Below are 13,063 nucleotides of genomic sequence, written 5' to 3'. Positions count from 1 at the left end.
TACTATTTAAGCACTTAAATACAAACACCTCTGAATGGAATCTGCTCTTTTAACTTCACACTAAGCAGAAAGCATGTTTTCAACTTCGGATTCTTTTTGCTGATTCACACAAATCTGTACAACGTATTATCTGTGAAATATTTTCTTTACAGCAAGCGTGCACTATCTTTACCTCAAAAACAGCTGGAGCCATTAAAGAATCTCCTAAAGAGCAGTCTCCAACAGCTTGCATGCTGTCATAGGGAGCATAGGAGCTGTAGTTGTAGTCAGCGTAAGCATCGTAACTCCTCTGCGAGTGGTAGTTCTGGTAATCTTGGCAATAATCATTATAGTTGTATGACTGGTACCGCTGCAATTCTGCTTTCAGTCTGAAACATGAGAAGTTGCATACAGTCAGAGAACAAGAGACTGTAAACCCAGTTCTGAACTTAAACAATTTGTCAGCTTACATACTTCAAAGCTTAAAAGGAAGCTTTCCTAAACAGTCACCTAAGTGACAGCTTAAGTCACAGCTCAAAACCTCATTTCTATAGAAGCAAGCATCCTCACCTTTGCCAATACCAGAAGGAATTGTTCTCATGGATTAACTCCAGAGCCTTGACATGGTTACCTGTACACATCAAGTATTTTTAGCGTTGGCATAAGCAAGCTGCTGCTAAGTCTCTGTGCTTTGCTAAAGATTGATTTAAGACCAGAGACATTTATCAAGCACAGCTGCTTTAAAGATGCAGTCTTAACCCTTCTATCTTTTGTTTGGTTAATTACTAGATCTTATTTCCAGAAAGAAGTGAATGGAGTCAGATTATCCATTTCAAAGAAGCATCTGACACCGCCTGTCAGTTTGCCATGTCTACCTCCACCTGCTCAGTTTTTTTGTTTGTTTAAAGTCCATTAAACATTCAACAGCTGCCAACTATACCGCTCAGGTGAAGTCAGTCTTGCTTAACAACACAATCGCGATTCTCCAGCGTGACGCCTTATTATTAGTGGGAGAATTACAAAATACGCTGGTTCTTAAGAAGAAAGGGCCAGCTGATTAGCTTTCACTACTTTCCCTTTCAAGATTTTCTCAGGGGCAGCTTCAGACTAATGACAAGAACCAAGACAAGTGCTATCTGTACTAAAACTGAGGTACACTGCATAAAGAACATTCAGATAACCCAGCTGCATATTCAAAAAAATCCGCTGTTTAGACTTGTCTTCACTGATTCTGTACAGGCAGACCTCCTGTGTTTGCAGTGCCCAGTTTCTCTCACTTGAATTGGGGATGCAGAGAAGTGAGTTCTATGCTTTTGGGGAAGAATACAAGCTGAAGGCATTCTGAAATAGCTTCCAAACTCAGCAAACATGAGGGACAAACTAATCCAATGGCTGGGTATTTCAATGCTAAGAGAGCACGGTACTCAGCCATTCAGAAACGTATTACTGATGTGTATTTTAATACCTACATTTGTTTCAATACTGCAAAGCTACACAAGTTCTAATAAAGAGGTAATCCATTGTCTTGTTACAGTAGTAAACAAACAGAAGATACATCATCTTAGGTCTTCTGCTTCCAACTGCACTCTTCCTACATACAGTTGTGTAGGGAAGGAAAATCTGAAAATACTGTTGACGTTCTTCTGGATAGCCGAAGCAAGAAAACATGTTTGTGGCTTATTCTTGTTTTCAAAATAAAACAATATTAATTTAATCAAAAAATTTTGGCAAAGAAGTTTGGACAGTGCTCTCTTGGAGAAGAGCATTTCCATTCTAAAGCAGAAGGAGGCAACATTTGCAGAATTATGCTAGGTAAACAGAAACAGAAGTGTCATTTTTTACTATTTAACAGAACACACAAGCTAACCTCATGAACATACTGAAATTGTTTATATGAAGTCCTGTTTTGTCAGTATCCTGGATCAGAGTTCATCAAATTTGGTATCAATTCTTTAACCGTTCAGAGACCTGAATTGCCTTAAATAAGTGATAGAACTGAGCCGGTAGAGTAAGAAACCCTCTCAGGAAGTGCTAAGCTTTAAACTCCCCATTGCCCTAAGCTCATGAAAAGCAAAGAATAGCATTCTAAACCTGTTCTAGTAATAACGCCTTTGGCTTTCTCCCTGCGTTCCCATTTTTCCCCCCCACTTCTTTCCTGTCAACCCACTGTAAAACTAGTTATGTGCTTCTCTCAAACTAGAGGGAAAGCTCTAAGAACAAGAACTCCCTAGCATATAAAACCACTTCTTGTCCCTTCTACCTTATGCAGGCCCAAACCTGAAAATATTTTCCAATGCATTCAGCTTTGCTACTGTTGAGAAACAAGGCTGGTTACAATGGCAGCTAAGCCCAAGTTGCGCTGTCTGGCTAGACTTAACAGTTGGATTCCCCCAGCCATCCTGAAGCAGGTTGATGAATCCAGGGAGTCAAAACATAGGACTTCTGCATTTCTGGTTTTGTAGACTGCATCCTGTGTACAGCCACTACAGCAAGGGCCACAGACTTTCCAAAGGCAGAGCTACAAGAATCCGATTATTTAGAATAACTGTATCAATGCACAACTCCTTGGTTACCTTTTAGAAATTCCTATGCTCAGCCGGATTCCTTTTCCCCCCAGACCTGGTGCGTTCTGGCAGTCTTGCAGTGCCCTCATCTGATCACCTTGCTCACCAAATCTGACATAGGCATACCCTCTACTATTTTCAAAAGGGAGAAAACCAATTCTGGTATGCGTAACAGTTACAAAGCTAACGAATTCAGTTTCTGTCTTCTACAAAAAACAGAAGATAGCAGCTACTATAGCTTCTATTACTTAAGCAACCTCTCTGGCATGTGCACGTGCACAGAAAAGGCTTTCACCGAATTAAAAAACTTGGGCCAGGAGCAAAAAGCTTATTCCTTGGTAGCATTAAGATGCAACTCACTGAGAGCCAGCAAAACAATACATTTTAAGTGCTCTCTGCGTAAGTAATCAGATTCCATATTTCTGCATATACAGCAGTTAATCAGTTAGCACTAACCCACTCCTTTTGGAGCCACAAACTTTATTGGTCACAAACACCAAGAGCTGGCTGTAATTATCTGAACCAGTATTAACCGGTACCTCTGAACTCTTCAAACAAAAATATCTTTCAGGTGCTCTTAGAAGAACAACATCAATTGCCTGCAACAATTTGATGGCTTTGCTAAACGGAGCACTGAAAAGCACAGTGGTACAGTTTCTTTTGTAGCCTGTTCAGAAATTATAGCCCCGTGCCTACAGCTTCAAATCAGGCCAAGCTTACCAGCCCAACTCTTACAGCTTAAGTTCACTGCACTCGAATGCCTTCAAGACGTGCTTTTAGGAGCCATGGAGAAGAACCCTCTGGTAAGACCACCATTATAAAGTACTGAGTGTTGTTTTACACTTAAAATAGAACTATCTGTTACAGTCATTCATCAGCTTTCCCTAGGCTGCTGCTCTCTCACTACTGAATGTGATCCTGCTCTCAGTTTCCCACTAACTTTTTCCCCCAGCGTTTATGGCCTCTTTTCATCTATGACACTTTTAAGGGACTACACCGTGTTGAAAAATGCTGGTTAACATTTCCTTTTACACAAGGTGCCTCATCGAATTTTCCTGACTAAACCAAACCCCAGAACCTTAACTAGAAGAGGAAGCACACAAACACACACGCCTCCCTGGCCACCATATCTCCCCAAAACATATCTGTTCAGTAACAGACCAACTGTAAGAATACTGCGATTAAAATCAGTATAGCTCTATACACTGCTTTTGTTCGGGATTACTAGCTAATGTCCTTTCCCTTACCCCTTCTGGAATTAATACTGAATTCTGTACTCCAAAACGCGGTTCTTAAGTCATACAAATGACATTTAACAATCAGAATTTTTCCACACAGTGATCCTCAATAAAAACTTCAATCCTCTACTGCAGTCTTTCAACAAATTAAAGGAATACAAAACTGGCTAATAACTGTTCAGTGATTTTTGGACCTTTGTAGCACTAGAGTAACAGCAGTACACTCTGCAGCATAGTTGCAAGTACGTGGGAATAAGATACTCTCTCTCATCTCTTTTTTTCTCTGAAAAGTGTGAGGCCTCTATTTCACCCTACTAAAGATTTTACCACCAACTGTACTGCTAGCATTGAGACACTGCAACTTCTGTGCTTGTATGAGATGCAGGACAGGTTCCTTAAGGTGTCGCAATTTTTTGTCTAAACCTAGTGTTGAGATCAAAAAAGGGATTGCTACTAATTGCGTACGTATCAATAACCAGGACAGAAGACATGCTGCATATAGGAATTAAACTTTTTCTAAAGCTCTAGTACATGAACATATCAAATCCCGCAGATTTTTTCTAGTATGGTTTCAGAGGTCTTACTTGATGGACATAAGCGCACAAGTGAAGACAAAAGATATTCTGTTTACCTGAAGTACATGAAGGTTTGAACTACATTCTAGTCCTGATCTTTCCAGTCAAAACTGTTTAAAAAACAACCCACCAAACAGTAAAACAAACAAGAAAACCCCATGCTTCCTCTCTACATAAAACTTTTCACAATTGTGTTTTCTGCCCACCACCTGGCTTTAAAAAGTATACGAACTTCTTTGAAAGATCATGTTTTTAGTCTGAACTCCAAATGAACAACGTGTAGGGCATGTAAAGAACAAGCACGTCATTAATGAAAGCTTTTCTCTAAAAAGGATAAACTTATTCTTGGGGAAAAGTGTGGAAACAGAAGTTATCTAGGCAATATTCCTACAGGAAAAACGAATAATTTTGCCACACCTCAAAGGAAAAAATAATTGTGCTTAACAGGTAAGAAAATAAAAAAAATCAGAGCAAACCAAAAAATAAATCACAGAATATGCATCCTCGTTTTAATCATTAAGGATTACCTTTGAGCTCTGCTTTGGTGCTTGGCTTTGCACTTTCACAGGCTACACACTTCGTGGCCTCTGCTTTGTTTTGAACCAAGCAGGTCTCCCAATCCCAGCTTCCTTCAGGCTTCTTGAATTTGTCTAAATCCAGAAATTCTCCAGAAGGAGCAGAAAATGCAGATGCACTGCTACTGGTCACAGGTGTTGGACCCTCTGTGAGACAAACAAGACAGTTAACCATCCTGTTTGAACATGAACTATAAAATGAGCATTAACTTTTAAATCTGATTTGTCAAATCCCACAGAAATGTTCAAAACTACTCCACAACTCCCCCCCCCGCCCCTGAAAAAAATAAAAGCCACCAAAAACCCACAAAGAAACAAACAAACAAACAAAAAAACCAGAGTGGAACTCAAAGCTTCCAAACAACACACAACTCTGTTCAGCACACAAGCTTCTGCTGCTGTTGACCACAGTGTAACCTCCATAAAGAGGCCTGACAGGTGCCTTTTAAAAAAAGGTGCCTTTTAAGAGAGAAGCAGAAGATAACGCTTCAAATTCAAAACCGGAAAGACAAGAATGGCTCTTCCCTTCCACAGCACACGCAGAAAACTTTTATCCTAGTATTACTTGCATCGCTCTTCCTCCTGACAAGTGCAACGTAACCGTGCAATTCACTGCACCATGGTCACAGTAAACCCCTCATTTCCAAAATTCCTCCTTGCAATGGCAAGAGCCTCAGACAAAGATGCCGACTGACCGCTCAGAGGTTGGAAGTCCAAGAGAATCAACTCTGTCTGAAATCCATTATCTTACCTCAGGAAATTTCAGTCTTACCGCACAGGATGAATACAAAAGCCCGGTCTAGTCCATCTTAATTTGTTTCTTCCACGATATATTTGCACAGGTGTTTTTCGATGTAATGGCATGTTAAATGACATTTAGAGTCAAAGTTAGAATTAGAATCGTATTTTAAAAACAATACAACCACGCTCAAAATCAATTACGGTCACACACAATGGGAAACAACCCAGTACTGCCCTGAAGAAGTTACCCAGCGGGTCACTCGCTTTCTTGAAGCCTACCACTGACCTTCATAGGCATCTCTCTGCTTTAGCTTAAGACTAGTTAAGACTACACTGTCTTGAAATCTGGCTTCACATCTCCCCTCAATTACATACAAACGGTGAGTAGAGGCATTTTGGACACATTCTGTAATTTTTTTTACTTATTTTTTGAAAGAGAAAAACGCAGTCATTTTTAACTCTTTCTATGGAGTTCTCATTTTCGCCAGTGAAAAATCACTATGTTGTTTTTAAATTAAGTCACCCACTTCAGCCATCTTCCCTCACCAGCTGCAAAGCCGGGGGTATCTGCATTGATCCAGCTCCGTACTAATACATTTCACAATCAGTTCAATTTATGCGACAGGCTGGAACCTGGGCTGAGACCTCTGAAGTGCCTGTAAACCAATCCTGCAGACAGCCGCTAACCCATCAACCGTACCTGGGAATCGTGTTGCTTAAAATATTCCATATATGCAACGTACTTTTATTCTGTACAAGATTCACAGAGGCTAGGATGGAAACAACAGGAAAAAAAGGACCATACCTGGTTTCTCAGACTGACAGGCTACACATTTGTTATCTTCCGTCTTATTTGGTACAAGGCATATTCCACAGTCCCAAGAGCCTTTCGCCTTCTTAAATTTGTCTCCAAAGCCCAGAGTGGCTGTTGTGTCAGTGCTGCTCGAGGAGGATGTCACTGTCACCGAGCTGTCTGTGACCACTGGTCATGTCAGAGCAGGCATTACTCCCGTTCCAGGTTTTGGTGTCTCACATGCTATACATTTTGTAGCTTCCGGTTTGTTTTGGACAAGACATGTATCACAATCCCACGTTCCAGGTACTGTTTTGAATTTGTCTCCAAAGCCCAGCATCCCTGCTGGGGGCGCTGCTGGCTTTGAGGTGTCGCATTGACTTGAACTTACTGTCTGTTTCATACTCTCAACTGTTGACGCTTTAGTAGCTTGACAAGTTACACATTTGTCCTTTATGTCTTTGTTTTGCAGAAAAGGGTCACATGTATCAGATTGCCAGTACGATGCTTGTTTAGAAGTCTCTTTACCTGCAGAAAAAGTTGTTATTGCAGGCCTAGTATAAACCACTGTGCTTGTTGTAGGTTGTGCAGACGTAGAAGAGCGTGTTTTCAACAATCCAAAGTCTAGGAAGCAAGAAAAAAAAGTCTTCCTGTTAGCGCAGCACCTCACTACATGTAACTAAGTGACTTTACTAGAGGGCAAAAATTTCAACCCAGGTGCCAATGGTTACAACTAGACATTCAGACCGAGCGCAACAGGAAGTCCCCAGAAATCTTATCTAAACGGATGAAATTTCATCTGCTGCACTGGGTCACAACAGAACATTTCGTTAAAGCTTCATTTAACTCTTTGTTTCCAAGCAAGCTTTAAATCAACATTTTCACTGGTCGATACAAGTACAAACAGACAGTAGCTGACTGAAATCTGACAGTCCAACGTGGAATGGAAATAATACAATTTGATTAAGACGCGATGCCCAATCGAATCAAATTTCTAAAGCTCCTCCTTCCGTAGCAGATGACTCAAATCTACTCCAGTAACTGTACAGAAGTTTGTACTCGGAGCAGCAATCCGTACGGTATTTTCCCACAGATGCTGAATATTAATTAAATAATAAAAACTCAAGACAATTGAACAACTGTCTAATTTTCTATAATCTTTTTCAAAATGCATCGGACACAGGACAACTCCTTATTTAAAAGGTGGCAATTTTAACAGAAAAGACAAGCTACTAATACAGAAAGACTAAAGGAAATGCATCTTAAACAGCAGCTCAAGTTGCTTGTAAATCTACCTTGAACATAGTTGTTTTGTGGTTTGTTTGTTGGTTTTTTTTTAGTCAAAAATGAAGTCTTTGAACAATGTGAAAAACACACTTTATGAAACTGTTGAAAACAATTGCAATTGCTTAAAAACAAAATTCAGAAAAGGGTTTTTAACGTAAAACACTCCACTTCTGTTTGCAGTTTAAATTTTAATCCACAGGAGCCATTGTAAGCTAAGGCCCAAAGATTCGCAGCTTTCGCCATGTATTTGGAACTGAAGCTCTTTCCTATTCTTTCTTCACCTGGGCTGAAGGTGGGACAGGAGTGTTGAGCTTTACAAACATTTCCTTTTCAATTCCACAAATTGTATTTACTTAAAATGAAACACCGATTATCTGGCTAATTCTCTTAGTACCTCATTTACAATTACATCCTAACACGTAAAGGAGATGCAACCCATCTGCTTTTCATCTTGCAGTTTTACTTCCAGCAACAAACACCACTTAGAATAGAAGGGGGCAGATGCACCCTAACAAACGCAGCGCTTAATGTAATGCTCTCCTACATTCATATTTATAGCAGATACTCTATTAACCATAAGTCGTGTGTTGGTTTTTTTTTAATAAAAAATGCTAGCGTATTTTTTGCAGCATCTTTTTAAAAGGAGTTCATTATCTCTCCAGGATTTTTTAGAACGTCTAAGACGCTTCCTTCCTTTAAGACGTGGGCAGTGGTGAAGGGACCACCAGCAAAATCTTTGACCTCCTCTTTCTGTGTGTTGATGTTGGTTGAGGTGGTGGTGTCTTTTGAAACAAAAGAAAACAAAACCAGCTTTCACAATGTGACCTAGTTAGAGCAGATTATACTCACTTTTGTTAGAAACAAGAATTTCCAGCTTTCATGCTTCTCACATAAGAATCTTCACAAATTCTACTTACTTTGCAATGCTTTATGATTACAAGCAAAACAAAAAGCAACAAAACAAAAAAAAAATATAAAAGCAGATCTGTCACTGGAAAAATACTGCAGAAGTCCAACACTGCCTGGAATTGCTAGCATGCGCAGACAGGACAGATTGAAGATTTAATAAAGAAAAAAAGGAAAATCAGCACTTCAGATCTGAAGTGCTAAAGTTTCAGTTACCTAGGGTAAGAAAGGGCGTCACTGGAGTACCACTGGGTCCAGAAAGTTCTGCCGATTTTACAACGGGAACACTAAATGTAAACCCAATCTGCTATGAACAAGAGAGGTTTTTCAGATTCTCAAGCCACAGGAACTCCAATCGAATGCACACACAAAACCAAATCTGAAAGCTGCTCTTCACATTTGTAGCACGCATGCTGAATGACAAATTATAAGCCAGAAGCCTACATACTTTTCTCCATCAAGGCAGATTCTGCTTTAGTGTTCTGCAACAGCCTACTAAATGCCTAAGAAAAAAAGTCAAGCTCCTTTATTATTTTACTTACAGAAGACGTAGGTAGCACTTCTGCCTCAGTAGATTTCACAACTGGAGATGAAAACGCGAACTCAGGACTGCTAACAGTACTTGCTGGTTGTATCTGTATTTTCAAAAGAATTAAAGGTTTATATTTAAGAGCAACAACTACCTGAATTCACTACCCAACAGAAGTCCCGCAGTGACGTTGAAAAACCTGATGTTTGAGTTATTTTGCAGATAAAAGTAATAATAAAACACAGGGAAGTTTCCAAGTGGGTATAGGACAATATCTTCAAAACCAAATTCCAGAAACTGAGAGGAAAAGCTGGAGATGCTACTTAGGTCTAAATGCACGGAAAAGCAAGCCAGGAAGCTGAAGAACGGCAAACTCAGCCCAATGATACTCCAAGAACTTCAGCAAACACCTCAACATGTTAAAGCAGCTGTCTACTTCAAACCGTACAAAAAATATTTCAAGTACTCTGGAACAGATTAATGTTTATTTTATTGCAATAATATGCCAATTATTGCACCCTAGGCTCATTCTATGTGAGGCTTATATGACCACGTTACCTCTAATTTAATAACTTAAATAAAGTTGTGGTTTAACCATTGCAGGCAACTAAGCACCACACAGCCACTCGCTCACTCCCTCCAAGTGGAACAGGGAAAAGAACTGGAAATAAAGAAGTAAAGTTGTTAAATTTGAGGTAGCATTAATGACTCATCGCATGTAATGGCTACCTGGAAAGACAAATGCCATAACCCTGTACATACTCCCCACTCCTTCCCCTTCTTTCCCCCAGCATTTATTGCTGAGCACGATGCTAAATGGTGTGGAATATCCCTTCGGTCCTCTGGGCTCCGCTGTCCTGGCTGAGTGCCCTCCCAGCCTCTTGTGCATCCCCGACCTCCTCGCTGGCAGGGCAGCGTGAGACACAGAAAAGGACTTGTCACTGTGTAAGCACTGCTCAGCAACAGCTAAAACACCAGTGCCTTACCAACACTGTTTTGCTCACAAATCTGCAACACAGCATCATCTACTACGAAGAAAATTAACTCTACCCCTGCCAAAACCACTATAAATAACTTGGCATAAAGTCCACACCCCCCTTCCCCCCCAGACTTCCACAGCATTTGAAGCAGTTATACAATCACGTTAAATGGGAGTTGGCAGGCTCTAAGACTGAGAGAAGCAGAATCAAAACATTTATGCCTTTTTCCCCAAACTGGCATACAACCCCAATTCATTCAGCTGCGTAGAAACTAATATTTGTTAGTTTCATGAGCACCACAGAAAAAGTCAACTCGCAATAAAGCAGTATACTCATTGTAAACATTATTTATAGCATAAAGATTTACCTTGCCCGCCGCCGTCGCTGCTGCATCTGCCATGCCTGCCGCCTCCGTTGAATTTGCCACGCTTGTCGTTGCCGCTGTTGACTTTGCCTTGTCCTTTGTCATCAGCAGATATGGCATGCCCGCCGCCATTATTGGATATGTCAAGCCTGAGGGCAATGTTGAACACGTTATGCCTGACGTCGCCGTTGTATATATCATGTCCTCCACCTCCTCCTCTGATAGATCTGTCAAGTCCTCCACCTCCGATGGATCTGTCATGCCCTCCACCTCTGATGGATCTGTCATGCCCTCCACCTCTGATGGATTTGCCATGCCCGTCGCAGCTGCTGGAGTTGCCGTGCTCATTGCTGCTGTTGAAACAGCGCTCGGTGACGCTGAGACAGCGCTACTACCAACGAAACTAGAATTGAACTGAGGCAGCGATGCAGCACTGATGGGTAGGGGTATGTTCGGTAGCACTGGTTCCTCCACTTCCTAAAGTTGCAAATTTTAATTTTTCTTATACAAGACATACTACTTTCTCACCCCATCCCACCCAATTTATTAACAAAATTAAATAGAACAAAAATCCATACAAATTAAGAGAAAGCAAGTTTCCAGAAGAAATCCCGATCTCCCCACCTCTGTCTACCACGTCATTTTAATTTATGGCAGGCCTGCTTCCACATTATACTCTATTCAACAACTGTACAGCAAGAACACTGAAAGTTAACTCAAAACCTGTGCAGAACAGAGAGGCACAGATCACATTTTCTTTCTTTCTTTTCTATACTTTAGTCATCAAAGCTCTGGAGAAGCATCATCCTTTCTAACTACCCTCGCATGGCTTCAATTAAGAGTACACTCTCAAGACAAGTGAGAAAGTGTTCCTCTTGCAAAATTAGGCAGGATAGCTGCCAAAGTTTCTAAAGTCACTACAGCAGTGAACGTGGAAAAAGGTAATGTTTAAAGAAGCAGGTAGGTTCAACAACCAAACTAAACACAAAAAGCACCAAAGAAAGTCAGACTAGCAGCACTGAAGATTGTGTTCTGGTAAATACAGTCTATACCATGTATCAGGATGCAAATATAAAAATCAGAAGAGAGCCTCTTAACAACTTCAATTTTCATCCCTGCCACTTACTTTATTTGATTACTAAGATTGGATGAGTTATGTTTTAAATGGCATAGAAAATCTGACCGAAATTTGTACAGTACTATCATGATCTACTTAGAAATGACTAGGCAGGGATGTAAGTTGGTACTACTGATATTCAGTGCATCCTGTAGCTTACATCTGTTTCACAGTTTTGATTTGAAAAGTTTATGGAACCTTTGATATTTGGACCATTATTTTATTTGTGTTACAGGAATAAACAACAGTGTTTACGATTTCTTTATATTGCATCATCCAGAAGTCCCATTTAATGATTTGAAACTTAAATTAACTTAAATACTTAATATTAACTTAATATTAATTAAATACTTAATGTTAACATAAATACTTAAATTAACTTACAGGCAGCTTATATAACATCCAATAAAAGAAAAAATAATCTGAATATTCATGGTCATAGTTTTATGGAATAGATTTTTCCTATTAAAATGAGAAAAAAACTCTCTCACAATGAGTTTGGTGAGTATCAAAAACTGAGTCATCGTTAGCAGACATGCAGAATGCTCTCTTCTACTACTCTTTTTCACACTCTTGGCCTGTATCTTTCTGTATGACTTAAATATGAAACCAAAAATTAAGCTTTTTTTTTCTTTTTATACTTGGCACTCGTTTCAAGTATCATTCCTGTAGAAAAACTATACAAACCTTCACCAAAACTTCTCTTCTTAGGACTCATTCATTCAATTGCTAACGAGAAATGTTATAGTTTGAAGAATCTCCAAGGTAAGAGAATTAAAAATTTCAAAATTACATAAGCAAAGTTCAGGTATTCAAACACAGGAAATCAATTGGAGCCTGCTCTGAAACCCACAAGAAAACAAAAACAATGCAAAAATAAAGCGGTATTGTTATAATTTACTATGATGCAATAAAACTGACACACTTAGCTAGTTACTTCAGTAAGCTCAGTGACAGCAATTAATTTAAGAGTCACTTACCTGTTCTTGTACAGCTCTTGATAAATAGTGTATTCCTCTTTCCCTTCTCATTTTGCCGCCTCCGCTACTCACTCCTGAAGACAGACCATTGGACGCAGCAGTACTGAATTTGTAGCTGGTCACATTGCTAGCACACGACAGTACAGAAGTTGGGGGAAACAAGAGAAAAAAAAATTACCAGCCAAATTTTTTTTTCAAGATATTAGAGCTGTTATTAGTCCTAGAATTGAAACCTGCTGATCAGAAAAAAACTAAAGCTGTCTCACAAGTTGCTAAACGCTGGTAAATACTTGATGTTCTAAATAGGAAAAACTTTATTAACAGCAGCAATGAAAAGGACATACATAAGTGCACCGTTCACACGGGAACAATGACTAAGCCAGAAGACCTGAAATAGAAGAGCTGATTTAGATTGTTATTTTCCAGTGCTTCCTT

At 39.7% G+C, this 13,063-nt stretch overlaps 1 protein-coding gene and 1 pseudogene across 2 annotated transcripts in view; one reads left to right on the top strand and one right to left on the bottom strand.

The window, feature by feature from the left end:
• The window catches only part of LOC310891269 (nuclear pore complex protein Nup153-like), a 270,187-nt pseudogene that overhangs the window by 43,857 nt on the left and 213,267 nt on the right, over positions 1-13,063 (top strand). The gene's annotated exons all lie outside the window — the stretch shown is intronic.
• Positions 1-13,063, bottom strand: part of LOC310891245 (nuclear pore complex protein Nup153-like) — a 65,465-nt gene that overhangs the window by 1,615 nt on the left and 50,787 nt on the right. The window contains exons 17-22 of the mRNA XM_083853512.1: positions 12,629-12,755; positions 10,535-11,008; positions 9,201-9,293; positions 6,200-7,089; positions 4,884-5,939; positions 173-368 (exon numbers count right to left, since the gene is read on the bottom strand). The gene's annotated coding sequence lies outside the window, so the exon portion shown is untranslated. The remainder of the gene's footprint in view (positions 1-172; positions 369-4,883; positions 5,940-6,199; positions 7,090-9,200; positions 9,294-10,534; positions 11,009-12,628; positions 12,756-13,063) is intronic.

The sequence above is a fragment of the Anser anser genome (assembly GCF_964211835.1).
Source record: "Anser anser genome assembly, contig: HAP1_SCAFFOLD_60, whole genome shotgun sequence".
In the NCBI taxonomy this organism is placed as follows: Eukaryota; Metazoa; Chordata; class Aves; order Anseriformes; family Anatidae; genus Anser; species Anser anser.
Note: the sequence above shows the minus strand (reverse complement) of the source record. Positions and strands in the feature narration are given on the sequence as shown.